Source organism: Tupaia chinensis, unplaced genomic scaffold (assembly GCF_000334495.1).
Source record: "Tupaia chinensis unplaced genomic scaffold, TupChi_1.0 Scaffold149448_1, whole genome shotgun sequence".
NCBI lineage: Eukaryota > Metazoa > Chordata > Mammalia > Scandentia > Tupaiidae > Tupaia > Tupaia belangeri.
Window position 1 is genome coordinate 1,231,663 of NW_006209292.1, and position 13,879 is coordinate 1,245,541.

Here is a 13,879-nt window from a genome sequence, read left to right on the forward strand (position 1 = left end):
GGCGCGGGGCCCGGAGAGGCCGCGCAGGGCCCGAGGGGCCCGCACACAAGCTTGTTTTTGAAATGGCTCGGCAAGCCCGTGGTTCATCAGGATGTTCAAGTCATGGTGGTTCTGGGCAGCAGAACTGCAGTGTTAAACCACTCTGAAACAACTGGCACCCAAAACAACTTAAGCCATGCTACCCTCTACTGTAGTCTGCCCATGAAGCAAGTATGGTGCAAAACCCTTCTCTGGCATGCCCTTTTTCCAGACTAGGAAACTGTTTCACCCTTCCTGTTGAATACGAAAAATGGGATTACACATAACCTGGAGCAGACATAACTAGAAACACTAAAACAAATGTGGGCCATTTTACCCTTCTTTCTTAAATCTAAAAGCAGAATTAGAAAATATTTTTGACTTCTGCTTCATGCAGCCTTAGCAAGCAAAACTGAAACTCCAAGGGGAGTTCTATTTCCCCCATCATCTGATGGGAGATCAATGGCCCTGGCTGAGTGGTTTTTCTGAACTTTCTCAGTACAAACAGAACATCAAAAAAGGGATGCAGGCTTTCTCTTTTGATCTTCCATAATGTCATTACTTTGCATTGGCACTTAAATTAAGAGCGTTCTTTCTCTGGAGGCTCCCTGATGGCTGTGGAAACCTACTCACTTAAAAGCTGACTTCTAAAGCCTGCCAGCTAACAAGAAGCTATGAATAAGCAGCCTCTAAGTCCAGAATTCCATGCCTTTCTACAGTAGCTCTCCTTACTTGAGAATCTGTTTTTGGAAAAAAAAAAAAAAAAGCCAATTACTCAGGGCAGTGGTGGACACTATCGAACCCAAGTCTCTTTTTGTTATAAAACAAGTTTCTGTAAAGCCCTCTTTGCTAGGCTTGAAGTAAAAATCATAGACATTATAAATCTAAACACAAATTTAAAAAATTGATATAGGGCCTTAATTTCAATATAAAGGGGAAATAAAAGGGCAATGATATATCATAAAATAATGTATTGGAGGGCTGCAGCAGGTAGCACGCAGACTAAGGCACTGTATCCTACATGGTTAACTGAGCAGTTCAAGTCCCAGACTCCGGAGCTTGAAAATCACACCAGGTATGTGTGTGTGTGTGTGCATGTCAAAGATCCTGAGAGGAGACTGGAGGAAAAGGGATTGCAGTGTGGCCACTCACCCCAGGGAGCTATGTCTCACTTTCCCTCTCTGTCTCTCCCTGGCAAGTGCAAAAATTAAAATAAATGTATTTTTTCAATACATCATACCAAAACCAAAAACATTTCCCACTTCCAATTTAGGGGGAGTGTACTCTCAATGAAAACCACTTGCAGAGAGAGTTGTGTTCTGTACCTGCAATGACAGTAAATGCAGGATTTACTAGATTAAGTTGATCCTGACTTTTTGCATTTAAGTTGCTCTGACCGTGGGCCACCAGAGAGACAAGAAAATGAAAATACGCTGAGACAATCTCAAACAAATCACTTTGGATAAAAAAGAAATATTATCATCCCAGCCACTCTGACACCATGTGTGCTATGAATTTAACATCTATGTTTGCTTATCTGGAGGGAAGGGTACTCAGCCCACCTGAAAATTAACTATGATCTGCAAAAGTGGGAGTTTATTTCATTGCTACACATTTTCCTTTGAACAAGGGTTGGCAGACCTTTCCTGTAAAGGGCCAGTCAACAGCTCAGGCTTGGAGTGCCATGTACTCCTCAACTTGAAACTCCTCAACTCTGCATCATAGCACTAAAACAGCAATATGGATATGAATGAGTGTACAGAATTCCAATGCAATGTTATTTTAAAAACAGGCCTGTCATCCCATACTTTAAAGTACTAAATTATTTCCAAATGAAATTTCTTTAGCCAAAGCAAACAACAATTGTGTCCTTTTAAACAACAACCAAAAAAGCTATTAACCCCATCATGCATAGCTTATCAAGGTGCTAATACACCTTGCTGCAAAATGATGCACTATAGTTGGAAAAAGGAAGGGATTCTATATTCACACAAATTTGGGTTTTCAATACTAGCTTCGTCACTGAATTAAGAATAATAATAACAATAATAATGCAACCTTGGACAAACAGTAGTTCCCCGTCTTGGCATGATGCCACCTACCTTCATGGGGCCACATGTAAAATGGCAGCATAGCAAATGGCCCGAGAAGGGGGCTCAAATACCAGTTCCCTTCCTTCTACCACAGATGCTTTTGATGAGCTCTGTAAGTCACTCCTCAAACTGCCACTACTACAGTAGGCTGGACATCCATGAAATCTTCCTACATATGACATCTATGACTGCCTAACCTGCACACGGTTTCCAAGATGATGGATCTAATCTTGACAAGTCTTTGAACAGCCTTAAAGCAGTTTGCCTTCAAAACATGCCTATGCCCATTAAACAAGAAAACACTCAAATCCTAGCCCAGAAAAACTTTCTGTGAACTCCCCAACATAGAGATTTAGCCTTACTACCTTCTGTTCTAGCTCAGATATCTAGAAAGAGGATAGACGTTTCTTAGAGTAAATCTAACCTTATTTAATTCAAGACAATACCCCCCCCAACATGGCTTACTGTCCAAATAGGCACATGTAACACACATGCATGAGAGCCTCTTGATTTGACACAGGCAATTCCAATCTTGAGCTAAAGGGTATTTGGTTTGACGATTCTTTGGGGGAAATTACATTCAATAAAATATTAAATCGTATTTCATTTAAAAATTATCCTTGTATTGTTTTGATAATTACAACTCATTTTAAAGATCATGATATACTTACTTCTACTTTTAAAAATTCTTTATTTTTAAATTTTGCTAGAGGGTACATACACTCACCAAAGACAGAGAAGGCGAGAGAGAGGGAGAAAGCAGCCTGCAATGGGACATGTCAGGCACCAATAACTTCAACTCCATCCTTTCAGGATTTGGGGTGCACACACGCACACACGCACACACACACACACACACCAGCAGCAGCAACAGCGTGCTTTTCAAGCCATGGGGATGGGATTTGAACTGTGTGGTCAGCCTTGTGAAATCCAGCTCCTTTAACTACTAGGCCACAGGCCAGCTAATACTTAACTTCTTTAAATGGTGCAAAGACCTTTGACTACAAACAAAATATTCAGACCCAGTGGAGAATGCATTACATTTTGAGTCAGCTTTTTCCACTGGCTAGTGATGGATTTGGGTTGGTCCACTTACCCCATTTTTTGGTCCCCTCATGACAAATGGCATATCTTTAAGACAGGTGATTGGCTTTGGCAACATGAACTGTAGCTATGGAACAGGGAAACTCTAGAATTCCTCTGTAAACTGAAATTGCTGTAGTAAATAAACTATTACAAAAGTCAACTATGATTACTTTTTTTAATGTGCAAAGGCTATCTAGCAATACTACATACATTTAAAGAGATCATTAAATCCACTAATGGATTTTGTAACAAATACCTGTCAGTAAACAAAGTTTTAAAATAGGAACAAGATCAAGTTCCCATCAACCTGCCAGTTCCAAAACTCATGAACCCAGTCGATGTGCTCCCATGACAAAAACCTGTATTTTGGTGAGTTGTTTTCTCCTATGAGAACTACTCCCCAAAAGTACATTTTAAACTTATAAGCAAAATGTATCTTCTTAAGCAAAAGTTAAAACAAATTGTAGAAGAATAAAAACATGTAAATAGTTATAACTATTATAGGAATAAAAGTGATATGTCAAAACATCATCTTACTCCTGCTCTGGATTAAGAGAACCCAAAGAAATTTCTAGGGACTGGGCATCCCTGAAAAATACTCCTCCATCTGCAACTAGTGGTAGAGGGGAAAAGAAGAGAAAGAAAGCCTATGGTGGATGTGCACACTTCCTAGAAAACTCAAGAGAGGAGAAAATGCTGGAGATGATAACCTGCCGCTTGACCCAATTCCTCCCGATGCTTCCACTTGAAGGTAGAAGCCGGTGCTGTGTCAAAATCAGGTCCTTAATTACTGCTTCCAGATGCCGGAAGCCCCTCTTCTGCCCGCCCCACCCCTAAGCACATGAACAGCATGCTTCACCTGTGTACACTGTACATATTTCTAATACTTCACTTCTTCTGCACTTCCCCATAGATATTTTGGGGCTTGTCTCTGTTAGATTTCTAGAGTTTCCGAATGGCTGTGGCTATTTTTCTATTGTGACACCAGCACAGAAGAGTTTGGATATTCAGTGTTTGGTGAAGGAATACTACATCAGCCTATAAACATTCCTGACTTTGGAGAAGTTACACTTCAGCCGTTAAAGATATGCCAACCTCCCTCTGCAGGGCTGCTCTCTTGCTGTAAATATTTTTAAAAATTTTCTGCATATGTACACATCCCCCAATAATATGTAGGCTTTGCATGTTTCTGAACTTCCGCCTAAGTGGGACTATCATGCATTCTCTGCCCCCGGCTTATCTCATGCAGTGTGGCTGAAGGTTGTAGACATAGATACAGGGCATTGTGCTCTGCTTTTCACTGCAGCAGAGTAGTTCAGTACCCCACACTCAGCTTTCCCACTCTCCTCGGTGGTCATTTTTTTCTTTTTTTGAGAGGATTTTGCTATAGGGCACGTGCTCTCGCCAGAAAGACAGAGACAGGCAGAGAGACAGAAAGTGAGAAATCATCCCCCAGGGAGGATGGCCACACTGCAATCTCTTCTCTATTCTCCTCTTGGGATTTTGGGCATGCATGCACACGTGCCTGGCATGAGGTTAAGCCACCGGGTCCGGGACTTGTACCACGGTCGACTACATGGGAGTCCAGCGACATAGCCATTATGCCAACTGCTGGTCCCTCTCAGTGGTCATTTGAACTATTGTAATGGTCAGGTTTTACCATTAAAAATGGTGCCATTACACACATTCTTGGGACTGTCTACCATTCCTGGCACACATGTGCAAGAACTGCAAGGATATTTTTGTGCCCGATTTTTTTATACCTTTGTCTGATCTAACAGCAAGTATATCAAAACACTCAAAGTATTGGGGCCGGTAGGTGGCATGGTGGTTAAGGGACTTCCACATGGCTGACTGTGGTTCGAGTCCTAAATCTGGCAGCTTGCTTCCTCACTTTCCCTCTCTCTCTCTCTCTGGTCAAGTTAAATAATAATAGTAATAATAATAATAATAATAACAACCAGCAGGTGGCATCATGGTTACGTTGCTGGACTCCCACGTAGTCAACCACAGTTCAAGTTCCTGACTCGGTGGCTTAAAACTCACACCAGGCATGTGTGTGTGTATACCCAAAGTCCTGAGTGGAGAATGGAAGAGAATGAATTGCAGCATGGCCATCCTTCCTCGGGGGTGATTTCTCACTTTCTGTCTCTCTGTTTCTCTGGCGAGCACACTCACCCTACAGCAAAAATCTCTCTAGAAAAAAATAATAAAATAAATCTTAAAAAAAAAAAACAATAAAAAACCCACTTTATTTGGTGCCAGATGCCACAGGGCCAACTGCAGTTCTAATCCCAGTTCCAGCAGTTTAATGTGCTGGGCTTATGTGTGTGTATGCACTGAAAATTCTGGCAGGATTGGAGAAATGGAGGAGAATGGATTGTGGCATGACTTTGCCCCATTATGGGGTGCTCCCTCGCTCTCCTTCTCTGTCTCCCTCCAGTGCATGCACCCTCTGGCATCAATAAAATAAAATAAAGTAAATCTTAAAATACAAACAAAAATTTTATTTGGAGGCCCAGCCTAATAGCACAGTTAGTAGCAAACTGAACTGTAGCACTGGAAGCCATATGTCTAACCACGGTTCAGATCCCAGGAGGAGCTTGAATACACACTGGGTGCATGTACCCATATCCGAGATCCTAAGGAACTGGAGTGTTAGGAAAAAGGAATCACAGTGTATCCTGATCCTGCCAAGGATGCTCTCTCTCTCTCTCTCTCTCGCTCTCATGCATTAACTATTATGAATAAAACAAACTAAAAAAAAGTTTCTTTGGAATCTCACCTATGTAATAAAATCTGATGGTCACAAAGACCCTTCGTTTTCAAGATGAGTAAACAAATAGAAGCTTTCTTATCTCCGTATCCATATCTGTGAGGCACTGAAATGTACAATTCTTCTTGCTTGCACACTGTGATAATTCTTTGAATCATGAAAGTCTTTATTAGAACTATATTAAAAAGAAGAGGCAGTCCTTTTTTTTTGGAGATATTTTTGCTACAGGGCACGTGTATTCACCAGAGAGACAGAAAGCAAGAAATCATCCCCCAGGGGCACGGCCATGCTGCAATCCCTTCCCCTCCATTCTCTTCTTGGAATCTTGGGCAAGCATGTACACATGCCTGGCCTGAGTTTTAAGTCACTGGTCTGGGATTCGAACCATGGTTGACTACATGGGAGTCCACTAACCTATTATGCCATCTGCTTGTCCTGGTACAGCCTTATTACTAGTGGGAAAAAATCAGAAAAAAAATACTCCACAAAGTGCAACCATGATGCAATGAGGCTTTGTTCAAAAGCTTATCAGAAGGCCAGCCAAGGGCATGGAGGTGAAGGTGGCTACATCCCATGTGATCAACTGTGCAGTTCAAGTCCCAGACCTGGCAGCTTGGGAAACATGCCGGGAGCATGTGTACATGCCAAGAATCCACAAATGAGGAAGAAACGGAGGAGGAGGTATTGCAGTGTCACTATTCCCCATGGCAGGTGCTTTGTCACTCCCCCACCCCCACTCCTATCCTGTCTCTCTCTAGTGAGCACACACACCTGGCAATTTTTTTTTCCCAAAAAATTATATCAGAGCATATGCAGCTAAATGAGTTAATCTTCAAAGTAGTCTCCTTCAATGGTGTATACTTGCCTTGTAATGGTGTCACTGTTCAATGCAGACTTCAAATTCTTTTGAAACTGCCTTTTGTGTTTAAAGCTACATAAGACACCATCTCATATTTTAATCATATCTCAATATTTTAAAAGTTTTATTTCATGAGAGAGAGACACACACACAGAGAGGAGGCACCCCCAACAGAGTCTTCACATTGCAATCCAACCCCAGTCTTAGCTTGCAATCCAACCCCAGTCTTAGCTGGTCAGGACTATACACACACACACACGCACCCAGTGTATACAGGAAGACCTCAGGACATAAACCCAGGACCTTCACACATGGCCTCAGCATTGTGGAGCATTGTGTTATCACTGTGTCACTGTGGCTGGCCCATATCTCAATTTTTAAACCCAAAACAGCACTCCCACACACCAGTGCCCACTCTGTATATTTAATAGATGTGCCTCATAGGATTTTGGCCTATAGCCAGATGCACCTCCTCACTCAAAAACTGATGCCGGTGAGGGTAGTTTTTTAACGGCACCATGTTCTATTAAGTAAATTCTGAATGAGTCTAAAAATGGGCCGAATATTTTGATTTGGATCTTCTTGATCCTTATCTACCTAGGGTTCTTAGAATGCTGCTTAGGATCTCTTAATTGTTGAAAATGCTGAACTTGATACATCTTACTTAGTCCTAATTTATGAGAGCGGGTGACCTTGAAAGTTAGTAGAGATCAGCAGTAGTAGAAGTAGCTTGCTTAACAGGCAGTTTGTCATAGTAGAGAAGGTGTGTCCAAAGGGAATCCCCAAAGACTAGCTTAATTAGGATCCTAGGAAATCCAAAAAGAGAAAAACTTGTAGTGACCCAGAGAGTATGGCACATAGTTGTCTTCCTACTTGGGGCAGTTACCAATGACTAGCCATAAATACAAGGCAACATGTATTCCTGCTATGGAGGAAGGGAAAAGGACCAAACACACATTTCTAGGATTTGACACCATGGATAGAGGTTCCACAGTGGTAGAAAAAGTAATCTAAGAAAAAGGGCAAAATTAAAAGAGGTAAGGGGATGAAGAGAAACTATAACCAGTATTGAAAGAACAGCAAAGAAAGAGAAGATGAAGGCCAGTCAATGGCATAGCAGGAAAATGTGACACTTTGCAAGGCAATCCCACATGAAAGGGTTCCTGGTTCAAGTCTGGAGGCCTCCCTGAGTATTCCTGACACGTGCTTGCCTATGATTGCAGACTGCCTAAGGATGGATCCTGACATTGGGACCCTGTTAGAGGTGCTGTCTGTCTCTGTCATAGAAGAAGAAGAAGAAAAAACTTCTCAAACAGTTTGTAAAGGGAAATGGAATTAAAATATGAATTTATTAATACAAGAAAGTGAAAAAGGGATCAGCAGATGGCATAATGGCTATGTCGCTGGACTGCCATGTAGTTGACTGTGGTTCGAGTCCCAGACCTGGTGGCTTAAACTCATGCCGGGTGCATGTGCGTGCGTGCCCAGGATCCCGAGAGGAAAATGGAGAAGGGATTGTGGCATGGCCATCCCTCCCGGGGGGAGGAGGGGTGATTTCTCACTTTCTGTCTCTCTGTCTCTCTCTGTCTTTCTGGCAAGTGCATGTGCCCTATAGCAAAAACCTCTCAAAAAAAGAAAAAAAAAAAGAAGAAGAAAAATAAATCCCAGACCTAAAACAATGATACATACAAATCTGAAAATCTGACAGAGAATTCTCACACCTTTAGAGGGAGTAGCATGTGATGTTCCACAGAAGAATAAAATCATTCCCAAACTCCAAATGGAACTTCTGATATCAATGGTCGGAGGAAAAGTTCAGTAATGGTGGTTGAGAATGGGTATGAGTGAGATGATATGTACAGTAAACAGCACAATTTATGAGGCATACTATCTTCCTGTAGTATCTAAGACATGGCTTCTACATAAATAATTCAACATCATGATTTAAATAAAACTTTCAGCAAATTAGGAAGAGTCAAGGACATCTACGAAAAACCTATAGCTGACATCACAATTAATGGTGAATTAATGGTGAAGGATGGAATTTTTGGTTTCAGAGAGAGATTTTTGCTATATAGCATGTGTACTTACCAGAGAGACAAAAAGTGAAAGATCACTACTCCCCCTCCCCCAAGGGGATGGCCATGCTGCAATCCCTTCTCTTCCATTCTCCTCTAGGGACTTTGGGCATGTATGCACATGTGCCTGGTGTGTTTTAAGCCGCCAGTTCTGGTACTCGAACTGTGATTGACTATGTGGGAGTCCAGCGATATAACCATTACGCCATCAGCTGGTCCCTGAAGGATGGAATGTTTACTCACTAAGAATGGGAACAAGCAAGGATGATCACTTTTACCACTTGCATTTAACATTTTTTTGGAGCTCTTAGAAAGTTCAACATATCAAGAAAAAAAAAAAAAAAGAAAGGCCTAACACATTGGAAGGAAAAAGTAAAACTGTATCTGCAAACAACAAAAGCACATATGTAAAACATGCTAAGACTACTACATAAAAACTACTAGAATAATATATATTTAGTAAGACTATGAAACACAGATCAATATAAAAATTAACTATATTTGTATTGTTAGCAATGAAGAAATAGACACTGAAATATAAAAATACCATCTGCAAGAACAGAAAAAATAAAATATTTAGGGATCTATTTAACAAATATGTACACAACCATATGCTGATTACTGTAAAACACTACAGAGAGAAACTCATCATGCTCAAGGATCAGAAGACTCATTATTGTCGTGATGTCAATTTATCTATAAAGTCAATGCAACCCCTATCAAAAATCCCAACAGGCTTTGTTACAGAGCTTGAGAAATTTCCATAAATGGTGCTGGAACAATATGGAAGAATAAGTGAACTTTGACTCTTTCTTCACACAATGTACAAAATTAAGTCGAAATGGGGCACAGATGTATTAGTGTTAGTATCTTGCTGTGTAACAAACTAGCTGGAAATAGCTTGCATTTATCGTCTCATAGTTTCCAAGGGTCAGGAGTGCAGGCACAGCTTAGCCGGCTCCTCTGCCTGGGGTGGCCAGTCTGCATTCTCATTTGGAGGCTCAAATGGGGAAAACTTACTTGTAAGCTCATTCAGACTACTGGAAGAACTCATTTTGTCGAGGCTGCACAGTTGAAGGCTCTGACTTTTTGCTAGCAGAAGGCTGAAGGCTGCTTGCAGTTCCTAGAGGCCACCTGCCATTCCTTTCCATGGGGACTTCCTCAACATGTCTGCTCACTTCAATAAGTTAGTGAGGAGAATCTTGATCTCAGGGAGACCCAGATCATCTTTGCCTGGGTTTTGTGTTGATTAAGTCATGCCCGTGGAAGATATGCTCCCCTCTGATGAATTTAAAATTCACTGTGACCTTAATTACATCTTCAGAATCCCTACATTCTTGCATGATCTCTTGGTTAGAAGCAAGTCACAGGTGCCATCCACACTCAAGGCAAAGGGGATTACACAGGGTGTGAACACCAGAAGTCAGAAATCAGGGGGACCATCCCAGGGCCTGTCTGCCACAATAGATCTAAACATAAGAGCTAGAGGGGAACACAGGGAAAACTTCTGTGAACTTAGGTTAGGCAAAGATTTCTGATAACACACTATAGCACAAAACATAAGGAAGAAAATAAGCAGGACTTCATCAAAATTAAAAATCTTTGTTCGGGGCCAGTTCCATGCTGCAGCAGTAATGCACTGCTCAAGAGAAGCTGGATCCCACATGGCAACCATGGTTCAAATACCCTGCCTGGTTGGCCTGAAACACAATGGGCATATACGCAAGTGTCCAAGATCAGACCAGTTGGAAAAAGGGGATTGCACTGCAACCAGACTCCATGGAAGAAGCTTCTCTCTCATGCTCTTATGCTTGCTCTCTCTCAGTCTCACATGTGAGCACACATGCTCTATCATGAATAAAGAAAAAAATGAATAGCCAAGCCACAGACTGAGACAGAAATAATCACAATTTAAAAAGATCTTTGCTCTTCCAAAGGCACAGTTGAGGATGAAAGGGGAAACCACAGTCTGACAAAATATTTGCAAATCACATATTTGACAACAGACTTATGTCCAGGATATATAAAGAACTCCCACAACTTAATAAGACAGACAACCCAATTTAATTTAAAAACAAAATAAAACAAAACGAGACCAAAAAACAAATAAACAAAACACACACACACACACACACACACACACACACACAAAAGGAAAGCAAAAGATCTGAGAAGACACTTCACCAAAGAAGTTAGACTCTTAATGGCCAATAAGCACAAGAAGACAGGTTCACCCTGATTAGTCATTAAAAATCTGCAAAGTAAACCACAATGATAATACTACACACCCATGGGAATGGCTAAAAAAAATTTTTTTTTGAGAGGTTTTTGCTATGGGGCGCGTACGCTCGCCAAACAGAGGGAGACATAGAGACAGAAAGCGAGAAATCACCCCCCAGGGGGGATGGCCATGCCGCAATCCCTTCTCCTCCATTCTCCTCTCAGGATCTTGGGCATGCACGCACACGTGCCCGGTGTGAGTTTTAAGCCACCAGGTCCGGGACGCGAACTGCGGTCGACTATGTGGGAGTCCAACGACATAGCCATTACGCTAAGTGCTGGTTCCCAGGAATGGCTAAAATTTAAAAAGACAATAACAGGTGTTGATGAGGATGTGGCCCCAGCAAAATTCTCATGTTTGCAGGAAGAATGCAAACAACACAATGGCACTGCCACTTTGGAAGCAGTTTGACAGTTTCTCATAAAGTTAAGCATACGCTAAGCATACAACCCAGCTATGTTCTGTTTAAGTATAAAAGGCAAAGGAACATGGGTCTACAAAAGACTTGCAAGGGAATGTTCCTAGCAGTCTTATTCATAACGGCTCCAAACAGAATCAATTCAAATGTTCTCCAACTAGTGAGAGGACAAATTCTGCTACATCCATACTACAGACGACCGCTCAGCAGCTGAGAGTCAGGACTGCTGACCCACGCACAACAGGAACAGGAATATCAAAAGCATTATGCTAACCAAGAGCAGCCAGCCACAACATACCACACCGTCCTCAGCAAAGCACCAAGAACTACCAGCACTCACAGGGTATGCTCTGGCCATAATGCAATGAGGTTAGAAAGGAGCTGTAAAGATACATAGAAAACACATTTCTAACTTTAAAAATATACTTATAAAATGCTCGCAGATGAATTAAATAAGCAGAACAAAAACTAGAATATATTATAAGTAAATAATAATAAAATACGTATTTGGAAATAACCGAACAGCAGAATAAATCCAAAGAAAGGAGAAAATGAAAAGAAGACTGATTTCTGGGATTTTTTAAAAATGAAAAACACAAGGCACTGAATAGGGTATGAAGTATTTTTGTGTGTAAGAAAGGGGAAATGCAAACACATAACACATACATGATACACGTGTGTTTGTGAGTATGTGCTTGCTCGAATTTGCAGAAGAAAGAAAGAATGACACTAATTTGTGTGTGGCGTGGAACAGCATGCCTCACCAGAGATAGGGATTGAAAGTAAGCCTTTCCTGAATATACCTTGAAAGAAAGTTGACTTTAAAAGTTTTTACTTACTGAGCCAGTGGGTGGCATGGAGGTTAAGTTGACTGGATCCCACACAGCTGACTGTGTGGTTCAAATCCTGGACTCTGTGGTTTGAAGAACATGTTGGGTGCAAGTGTGTGCATGCCCAAAATCCTGGGCGAAAGGAGGAGGAGAGATTGCAGTGTGGACAGCCTTCCCCCTCCCCCTCGCCCCCCATGAGTGCACACAGCCTATAGCAAAAATTTTTCTAAAGTTTACAGTCATTAGAAAAATAAATCAAAAAGAAAAAAATCTCTAAAACAATAGAAACAAATGAACATAAGCACATTATCTTGATGCCATAATCACAACACATCAGACAAACCTCTGGTAAGACTAAGAAAGAAAAAAGGAGAGAGAGGGCACAAATAAATGACAATAGATGATACAGGAATGAAAAGACAGACACAGCTACAGATATGGCTGACCTTAACTGGCAGTTTTAAACCTTCCAGGCCTAAGTGGCTTTATGGGCAAGTTCTACCTATATTCAAGGAATAGGTAACTCCAATCTTAAACTAACTTCCAGAGAACAGAAAAAGGAAATGAATACCGCCAGCTCACTCTACAGGGCTGGCATCAGATGTTGGATACAGAACTAGCAAAGACAGTGCAGGAAAATGAAAGTCAAACAGCACTAGTGAATATAGATGTGACAATCCTGGGGGAAATGTTACCAATCAAACCCAACAGTGAGAAAGATCATGACACACTGAGTTCATCCTAGCAATGCAAATTCAGTTAGTGCTACCAAGTTATACTTGCGGACTTCAAAAAGTCATGGAAGATGGAATTCAATTATGATCTTATTTTGGTGCAAAACTATTTTGAAATCCATGCATAGCATTTCATGTTACACACTTCTTATGAACTTTTGGGAGATCTCTTAGACTAGAAAATCACTTAAAATAGCCTACTGCATTAACAAGTTTGTGGAGGATAAATACATCTCCACGAAGACAGAAAAGGGGGTTGATAAAATTCAACATCCATGCATGACCCCAAAGATACTAAATAGAAGTGTATCACACAAAGCCTCAAATAGACATAGTACTCACTGGTGACACACACCGAATGCCCCCGGCTCACTGCCAGGGAACGTGCAGTGCTGCACCAGCCCTGCAGGTGATCCTGATGGCGCCCATAGAGTGCCAGTGCAGAGCAGCAGGTGGGCAGCACCGGGAGCCTGCCGGACGAGAAGGGAGAGCACTGGGCTGTTCCCAGACCTAGAGGCGGAAGATGCCCTTCCTCCTGACCACAGCCCGGATGATTCACAGCACAGCGAAGCTGCAGACACGCTCCCACAGCCACCGTTCGGTTCGCAGCCCGAGCTGCATGCCAGAATCACCAGGAACACATCAAAGTGAAGGTACCAGAGTCTCACCAGATCAATTGAATCCAACTGCCTGTGGGCGGGGTGGG